The sequence below is a fragment of the Mastomys coucha genome, unplaced genomic scaffold (assembly GCF_008632895.1).
Source record: "Mastomys coucha isolate ucsf_1 unplaced genomic scaffold, UCSF_Mcou_1 pScaffold2, whole genome shotgun sequence".
Classification (NCBI taxonomy): Eukaryota; Metazoa; Chordata; class Mammalia; order Rodentia; family Muridae; genus Mastomys; species Mastomys coucha.
In genome coordinates, this window is record NW_022196902.1 from 17,028,898 (window position 1) to 17,038,463 (window position 9,566).

Genomic DNA, 9,566 nt, shown 5'->3' on the forward strand with positions numbered 1-9,566 from the left:
TGTATTATATTTGTAGTATATTTGTTCTAGGGTGTCCAAACCAGACAGGTAAAATTGGCATATTTCAAACAATCACTAAACATTTAGAAGAGTAATATTATAATAGCAGGATAGTTGAACAGGACAAAGATGGATTCAATTTGGAAAATTGAATCACCGATACCTTACCATATGGGATACAGGAGGGAGACACTACCGAATCAAAAGAATGACCACTGAAATTGCCTGTGGTTTGCTTTCATTATCTGTATGGTGGTTTTTTGGTGCTATATAGAGCCTGCTCTTGATACCAGAAAAACACAATTAGAAGTGTGATGATTTCATTGCTACATTGAAACTAGCAATGGCAGAAATATCTAAAACTCTCTTGAGATTCAGGTCACCTAGGGATGCTAACTGGTCTCCTAGTAACTTCCAGAGCTGCTTTAGCAACCAACTCCTTGGGGCTTGGAGGAACCTCTGGTCATGTCTTCATGGTTTTTCTTTGGGGATTGGGGGGTTGTTTTTTGGTCACAGACTCTATTCCACATCTTAATATAAAAATTTGTAAGCAAAAAAAAAAAAAATCTTTGTATGGACTTAGAATGCTTAAACCAGCATCAAACTTATGAAAATTTCAACATCTGTGGAGTATGCACAGGACTTGATTACAGTAATCTCAATCATATCATAATGCTGAATACACACACACACACACACACGTACACATGCACATATACATACAGATGCAAGCATATATATATGCACATACAGAGAAACACACAGAGACTCATACACACAGAAAAGCACACAGGCACACATACCCACATACATCCACAGGCACACAGACACACAGAACCACAACATTAATTACCTTCTTTGGCACAGCTTGGTTTCAACCCAAATATACAACCAAGAATAGTTGTTAGCACACATACTGACAAAACCTGTAAGGAGAGGGAAAGATCGTTAGCATCTTCTGGCGTCCTCCTATCCCCACCTTCATCCCTTTCAGTGATTCTGACTTTGCTAGTGAAGATGTTTCCAGATGTGGCAGCTGATCACAGGGACAGGTTCAAATTTTGAACATTTCAAACCACATACTTGTGATTTAAGTCCTGTTCTGAGATTGTAATAAACGTCAGTCAGCAACCTTCTAAATCATCCGAAGATAATGTAATGAGGGCAACACTTGGCTAACACAAAGGGATTAGCCAAGAGAGAGTTATAATCCTTAAAAGAAGAAAATCTACTAAGCTATTCCACTTCTTACTGCCATCTAGGAACATTCCAGGCCTCTTTTAGCCGTGAACTCACAAACCTAACACAGCACTCTCAGATGCACCATGCATGGTCAGGGGCATGACCACTGGGCCACAACGGTGCCATGTGCTGGCAGTAGGAGCTGAAGGGGTAGCTCATGAGGTCTAAGCATCATCTATAAAGTAGAGAGCTGGACTCTAACCATCTCTCAGGATCCTTCCAGGGTTTCTGTTTTCTCACCTTCTCCCTCCCCGTGCTTCCTGCCTTCAATATTTAAAATGAAGTAGACTGAGCTTGGAACCTCTAAGGTCAATAACAAGTTTTGAGGGTCAGAAGACAAAGGAGGAAGATAATCCACAAAACCAGCCCCTGCCCACCTTTTTCAAGTTGGCATTTCCTTCAAAGCACCCTGGAATGTCAACTCACTGGGCACTTCAGCATTCACAGAGAAAGGACTGTGAGCAAAAGTGCTATGTGACTAAGGGAAGAGTAAGTGCCACCTCCGAGAGCTCCAGAGTGTGCGGGGGGAAAGTGAAGACAAAAACACTAGACATAGACACAGCAGTCTCCCTTTGTCTGCCTCACTTTCCAATTAGAGTTACCCACAGTCAACCATCATTGGAAAATATTAAAAGGAAAATTGCAGAAATAATTATTTTTTTAAATTGTACACTGTTTTAAAAAGTATCCAGAGTCTGCTCCACCTGGGAATCCTTCCCATATTCAATCATCAAACCCAGACACTATTGTGGATGCCAGCAAGTGCTGGCTGACAGGAGCTTGATATAGCTGTCTTCTGAGAGGTTCTGACAGTACTGGACTGAGCACAGGAACCTCAATGAAGGAGCTAGAGAAAGGACCTAAGAAGCTGAAGGGTTTGCAGCCCCTTAGGACGAACAACAATATGAACTAACTAGTACCCTCAGAGCTCCCAGGGACTAAACCACCAACCAAAGAGTACACATGGTGGGACTAATGGCTCCAGCAGCATGTGTAGCAGAGGATGGCCTAGTCAGTCCTCAATGGGAGGAGAGGCCCTTGGCCCTGTGAAGGTTCTATGCCCCAGTGTAGGGGAATGCCAGGGTCAGTAAGCAGGAGAGGGTAGGGTGGTGAGCAGGGGGAGGGAGGAGGGGGGAAGGGTACAGGGTTTTTTTGGTTTTGTTTTGTTTTGTTTTTATTTCTTTTCCTTTTTTTCGGAGGGGAAACTGGGAAAGGAGGTATCATATGACATGTAAATAAAGAAAAGATCTAATAAAAAAAGTAGTTATAGAATATGTCATTGTACTGTCTCTCCCTAGACATATACCATTTATTTATGTATCTATGCTGTATGCACTGTCAGTTTTACAAGTATCCAAGGTTTTCAGATACCCTGACATAGTACTGTAGTGCTTGCATTCAGGGAACCCATGAGAGCAGTCTAAGGCCATGTCCCAGAGCCTCCTCTACCCACCTTGCTGTATCTCATCACAAGCAAGACAAGGACAGTACAAATAGATATTTTGAGAAGAGTCAAATTCTCATAACTTTTATGATGTTATATTGTTATGGCTATTTTATTATTGGTTCAATGCTATTTTATTAGTTTTAATGTAAATATGTGTCTACTTTTTAAGTTAGGCTTTATCAGGTGAGGCCAGCCTGGTCTACAGAGTGAGTTCTAGGACAGCCTGATCTACAGAGTGAGTTCCAGGACAGCCAGGGCTACACAGAGAAACCCTGTCTCAAAAAACAAAAACAAACAAACAAAAAATCAGATAGACTGCTATACAGGTGATACATAGATAAAATAACTATATAAATGATACAGCCTAGAACTACCCCAGTCCTGGTATCCACTGAGGTATGGTACATACTTGTATATACTTGTATAGCTTCTATTTGTATATGTGTAGTCTTGCATATACTTGGCATAAATATTAGCATATCCACAAAAATGGGGACTTATCAGAGGAAGATGTGAATAGTAATGACTTAAGGACAAATGAACAGAATTACGTATCAGGAAAGGTACTGACGAAATTTTCTGGAATTGTTTATATGGTGGCATAAATATGTGATGCCACAGAAAGACAATTAGCACACATCTATTCACAACATCAAAGTCTCTTTTGCTGTAAACTACCCGTAAGCTAGCAGAACTACTAATCTACATTTCACACACTGTAGTTGTGAACAGTAAGCAGTGGAGAACTAAAGTCTGTTTTGTAGAATCCATCCAGAGCAGTTGAGACTTATGTGCCTGGCCCCCTCCCATCCTCACATAACCTACAATACGAGATAAAGGTCGCTTCTATGCTGTGATGAGTCCTTTTCCTTCCTAAGTTCACACTGCTATCCCACTGTGATCCACCACTAATGACTTTATTGTCACTTCTCCTGGGGCTCCCCTTCTTATGGGCAGTCACTCTCCTCATATAAGCCCATGCAGCAGCCTTCAAGACATTCCTCTGCCTTCCCGTCTTCATCCAAACTGTGGTAATGTCAACAGTCTCACAAGCCACGCCCTCCAAAACTCCATCTATATTTTGTTTGAAATTCGATTCCAGCACTATCATTTTTAAGGATTTATTTTATTATATGTATATTCGTAGCTGTCTTCAGACACTTTGTCTTCTCTCTCCAGCCCCACTCACGCCAGCCCCACTCACTCCAGCCCCGCTCACTCCAGCCCACTCTGGCCCCAAAATTTTTTTATTTATTATATGTAAGTACACTGTAACTGTCTTCAGGCACCCCAGAAGAGGGCATCAGATCTCATTAGGGATGGTTGTGAGCCACGATGTGGTTGCTGGGATTTGAACTCAGGACCTTCGGAAGAGCAGTCAGTGCTCTTAACAGCTGAGCCATCTCTCCAGCCCCAGCACTATCATTTTTCTGCTCATTTCTGCACTTGCTTTACCAATCTACTACCCTTCCCATTACCGACTGTTATAGAATGTCACATCGGCATAACCTTGGTCGCACGCATAAATAACCCTGGTCACCAAGGCAGCAGCAAAAACACATGTTGCTGTCCACGCATGAACTGACTGACAGGTGTCTGTTGACCAATCACTGACAGACTCTGAAATACATAATAGGACTGGCAACTGATGGTCCACATCTGTAGTTCTCTGCCCACTGATGGGCTAGCAACAAAGTTAGTATTCCATGCAATTACTCAACATTAATATACGCACATCTCAAACAATGTTGTTGGCAAGCCAGTGTTATCTAATTAAACCATGGCAAGTGAAATTGTCCATATCCGAGAAAGCAGCACTGCCTACACAGAAAAGGCAGGCAGTGGTGATCTGAGCACAGTTACTGCAAAACTGTGCACTCAACACACAAAAGAACGGAACAGAAAAACTGCTTCAAAAAGTCACGTTCTGGGCTGGAGAGACAGCTCAGTGGTTAAGAGCACTGACTGCTCTTCCTGAGGTCCTGAGTTCAATTCCCAGCAACCACATGGTGGCTCACAACCATCTGTAATGGGATCTGATTCCCCTTTCTGGTGTGTCTGAAGACAGCTATAGTATACTTATTAATAAATAATAAATTTAATAAATTTTTAAAAAGTCATGTTCTTTTCTGTATTGTGGAAGCATCTCCAAGAGTTAGCCTCGGAGACAGATGTGACAGAAGACCGAGCAAAATTAAAAAAAAAAAAAAAAAGTAAAAGAGCCACTCATGCCAAGAGCCTAGCTGAAGCAACTCAAGGTTGGTCAAACAGGAAGTACTACGTGGAGTGAGAGAGGGAGTCATGGCGGAGCTCTGGTGTAATGAACTGATGCGCACTGCACCATGGGGAGGGGAAGGGTGGCAGTAAAGGCAGAGACGAGGACGACCAAGCGATCAGGAGCAGAAAGGGAGAGACCTTCTGGCTCCAGCAGCCCAGCCTGGCCTATGAAGATCATGATGGACCTAAATGGCATTAAAGTCTAGGAGTGGAGTGGGAACCTGCTTGAACACTTGGCACAGCCTGGGAACTGGGAAGGAAGAATCAACAAAGCAGAAATGCAGACTTCGTGGGTGGAATAGGTAAATAGGATCAAGTAGACCTGAGTACTTGTGTGGGAGAAATGGAGGAAAAAGAACAGGGTGGAGAGAGTTGACTGTAAGCCACCATTTAAAATGTGCCCATTGGTTTAACCATTTAAACAGGTAACCATGTATATGTGACACCATGCCTGCTTATTAACTACCAGAAAGTACACATCTTTTTTTCATAATTAGCTCTTCATTGTCAAAAATTAAGTTCCTTTAATAACATTTTATAATATAATGTGTGACAGAATTGAAACATGTATACCTAACAACAAAATATTCTTCATGTATCTTTATATCCATACAAAAAAAAACCCCTAAATTTGCAGTGTCTATTATTCTATCATAACACACCTAATTGAGATCATTTTAGTGGAAAATTTCCCTGGAACATTTTCAAAACTGTGAACTCTGATGTAGTTTTTCTTCTAACATAGATTACCTGAGGTCAAAGTCCACCCAACATTTATTTTAATATGTTTATTATGTGTATGAATGTATCACCTGCATGTGTGTATATGCACCCTGATTCCCACAGGGACCAGAAGATGATACCAGATTGCTGAAGTTACAAATGGTTGTGAGGACCATGCGTGTGCTGGGAACTGAACCCAGCCTACCTCTCTAACCCCTGACCAAGCTTTGTTTACCTTTGAAACAACTCAGCCACTTTTATATTCTGACATTTTCAATTTATAAGTTGAATAAATTCAATTTATATTTTTGATAGTTTCTTAAAAATTGTAGAAAAATATTTCTTGGAAATCTGAGACACATGAAGTAACAAATGAAGTTGTTGAAATGTTTTGCCTTTATGTTAAAGAATATTTATTCTTTAGCTTCCTGCTTGTTTAATAAGAGTCCTTAACTAAATATAAATCATTAGGTTTTTCTTTGACATTAAGTGAGACCAAAAAACCAAAAAACTCATTTCTCTCAGAGACTCCTTCAAACACACTACTATTAATTTTACATTACACTTACCTATAATTTAGTGTGTGTGTGTGTGCATGTGTGTGTGTGTGTATGTACATGCACACGCATGAGGGTCAATTCTCAACTTCCACAAGTGGGTCCTGAGGATTGAACCCAGCTCTTTAAGCTAGGTAGCAAGTGCCTATCCCCATGGGCCGTCTTGCCAGCTCCATATTAGCATTATTTGAATTTTCATCATTTTTTTTTTATCAAGTATTCACCAAGATGTGAATGCCTACTTGTGTGTATTTCCTCCACTGATGGCCAGGGCCACAATGGAAACAACTCTGAGCCTATGAAGAGATAAAGTGGGGGGCAGTGGACATTAAAATAAATTAACACAACAAAATTTGACAAGAGCTACAGTAGATCAGAAAAGATGCTAACATGCTGGCAGCCTCAGCTCCATGAAGGGCCAAAAGGAGAGGTGACAAGGCCACAAAAAGATATCTGGTGGGGGGGGGGGAGTAATTTCCTTCTCTGTCAATGAACAAGTGTTTATCTGTCTGCAGCATATAACAAAATGAGGTTCAACGAAGAAGCACAAAAAAACAAAGCACACAGAAGACTGTCACTTCCACGGCACGTCCTCAGGTTTTCTAGACTTTTACACTGAGTCACTTAATCCTCCCAAGAGTGTTCTCAGAATGATTATGATGATTGTACCAGCGTGAGGAAACTGAACTACGGAGAAATGAATAATTCTCCAAGGATCATGGAGTTTAATGTAAAAGTGGCAAGACAGAAATTCTGTAAGGAGCGGGGTTATGGAAGAGATCTGGAGATCGTGAAGCCTTTAGCTGCAGAAGTAACACAAGTGGATTGTTCTAGAAGCTTCTAGAAAAGCCTTCCAGCAGCATCCTGGAAGGCTGTGGTATGATGCTGCTTGGTCTCGCACCACGATGAGGTCTTACACTGTCTGCTTCACTTTGGAAGGGCGCTGCTCTTTGCTTCTCTGCACCAGAGTCTCCTCCTTAGGTTACAGGAACCCAGACCTCAGGCATGGGTTTGTTTATTTGCCTGTCTCTAACTGTCTGTGAGCTCCAGGCAGCTACAGACATTATTTATTTACTTCTGTGCTTTCCACATCTAACAAGGCACCTTGTACAGATTAAACCCCCAAGCCAAAAACCATTAAGCAGTGCCTGAATGAAAACATAATTTGGGGAAAGAAACAGAACTCCACCTTTTCCCACATTTGTTAAGTGTCTTTATGTCTGATCCTTATAAAGGATACCAACAATAAATACATTTAAAAAAAGAGAGAGAAGCCGGAAGCGGACGATTGTTGTATTTGCCACCCAAGCATAACAGGTGAGAGAGGATGCTGATACTTTATGGAAATGGATGCATTGCCTATGAGTCTTGTAACCTTAGGCCAAACTGCAAGAAAAATTTAAAAAACAAAACAATCCCAACCCTGCGAGAACTCAGCCCTCAGCAGCATTTTAGTCTTCCTGGGACTCCTGCACTGGGGATGGCATCTAGAGGGAAGTAAATTCAACTTCCACCGGACATACAGAGGCTACCATTTTATTGGAGATCTTCTAAATATTGTGAAGTTCAAACACACACTATAACCTTCCTCTGATGCTCTATCCATGCAGGTGCTGATGCCCTTTGAGTCTATTACCCACACATGGGCATCTCTCTTCCGTTGTTTGACTTATCAGTAGATCCCCCCAGCTAGAGTGGAATTGTGTGTGAAGATACTGAAGATCCTCCAGAGCTACAGTGGAATTATATGTTAAGGTACTCGTGTTACTGGAAATGGGAGAAAGAGGCCACACTCCTGAACAGACACACCACCTGAGCAAACCTCACGCTCAGATCCCTCTCAAATACTGACACTGAAAAAGCACACACCTGCCTGGCAAAAAGAGCCCCAGCTTCAGACAGGATGGTTCAAAGCCAATTTGCTGAATCAGCACTTCCTGAACAACACTTCCACAATGTGGTACAGACCAGGGAACAGAACCAAGCCAGTGCCTCCTGAGCCTTACATTATGGCAACTTCTAGAAAACTGGCAGCCACGAGGCCTGGGAATGCTTTATAGGACCACTGGGACTTCTGGCTTCTATTTTGTTTCATTTTTCTACCGATGAAAGTGCCAAGCCCTGAACATAACACACAAGAAGTTCCCAGACATGCCTGGGGCTACAGGTAAATCAGAGTTCCCACGGAGAGATGCTGAGAGAACCAGGCCACCCAGTAAGTCTTCCGAGAGAACAATCTATCGTACTGTAGTGAACATTGAACAAAGTAGAGTTGGTTGACTGAACTTTCCCAAGGCCACCCCTCATGAGTGAAGACCATGGAGACAAAGCCTGCAGCTAATGGGAGCCTGACAACGGAACATCCTGTGCAAGCATTTATTTACTAACTAAACACAGCACATTTGGCTGCACTGGTCTTGCAGACAGAGCTCTATCAGATTATAAACTGCAATTAAGAATCAAAAAAGGTGGGTAGTAGTGGTACACACCTTTAAACCCAGCACTTGGGAGGCAAAGGCACGAGGATTTCTGAGTTTGAGGCCAGCCTGATCTACAGAGTGAGTTCCAGGACAGCCAGGACTACACAGAGAAACCCTGTCTCAGAAAGAAAGAAAGAAAGAAAGAAAGAAAGAAAGAAAGAAAGAAAGAAAGAAAGAAAGAAAGAAAGAAAGAAAGAGAGAAAGAAAGAGAGAAAGAAAGAAACAAGGAAAGAAACAAAGAAAGAAGCAAAGAAAGAAACAAAGAAAGAAACAAAGAAAGAATCAAAAAAGGGTGTTGGCACCTTGGGTACTTAAGTCAACACCTTCCTTATTATGTCTTTGCTTTTTGATGAACTACTTTGGTAAATTTGCATTTGAAGAAAGGACTCAAACCTTTCATTCAGAAAGTAGAGGAGTTGCAAATTATAATTTTAAAAAATACTCGAGAAGGATCAGTTAAAAGGAAATATCAAATTTAATGGCTAGCCTTAGAAAATAGAAAAGAAACAATACAAATTAAACTATAAGCACATCCTTCAATTTATAGCCGGACCCAGTTAAGAGAGCTCAGAACTGTGGGCAGTCACAAAGGCCACTGCAAACGTCAAGCCTCTAAGCTGAATTAAGACACAAACTGCATTTAGGATGTGATGATTCTGAGCAACATGCACACTTCCACCACTTTTCCTCTTACATCTTGTAAGGATGAGGGCTCTCCCTTGAACATGGGCCACTAGAATAAACTATGAGGCCTCGAGCATCGGCCCCAAAACAGAAGAGGAAGGTCACTGGGAGCTCACCTTTGTCATGTCCTTCAAAGGAGAGATCTGTTGGGGAGAT

The 9,566-nt window shown here is 41.7% G+C and overlaps 1 protein-coding gene and 1 long non-coding RNA gene across 2 annotated transcripts in view; both read right to left on the minus strand.

Annotated features, from left to right (window-relative positions):
- Enpp1 (ectonucleotide pyrophosphatase/phosphodiesterase 1) overlaps positions 1 to 9,566 on the minus strand; it is a 145,780-nt gene that overhangs the window by 63,074 nt on the left and 73,140 nt on the right. The gene's annotated exons all lie outside the window — the stretch shown is intronic.
- LOC116097846 overlaps positions 1 to 9,566 on the minus strand; it is a 33,692-nt gene that overhangs the window by 540 nt on the left and 23,586 nt on the right. Inside the window, exon 2 of the long non-coding RNA XR_004121580.1 lies at positions 854 to 926. This is a non-coding gene — a long non-coding RNA (uncharacterized LOC116097846). The remainder of the gene's footprint in view (positions 1 to 853; positions 927 to 9,566) is intronic.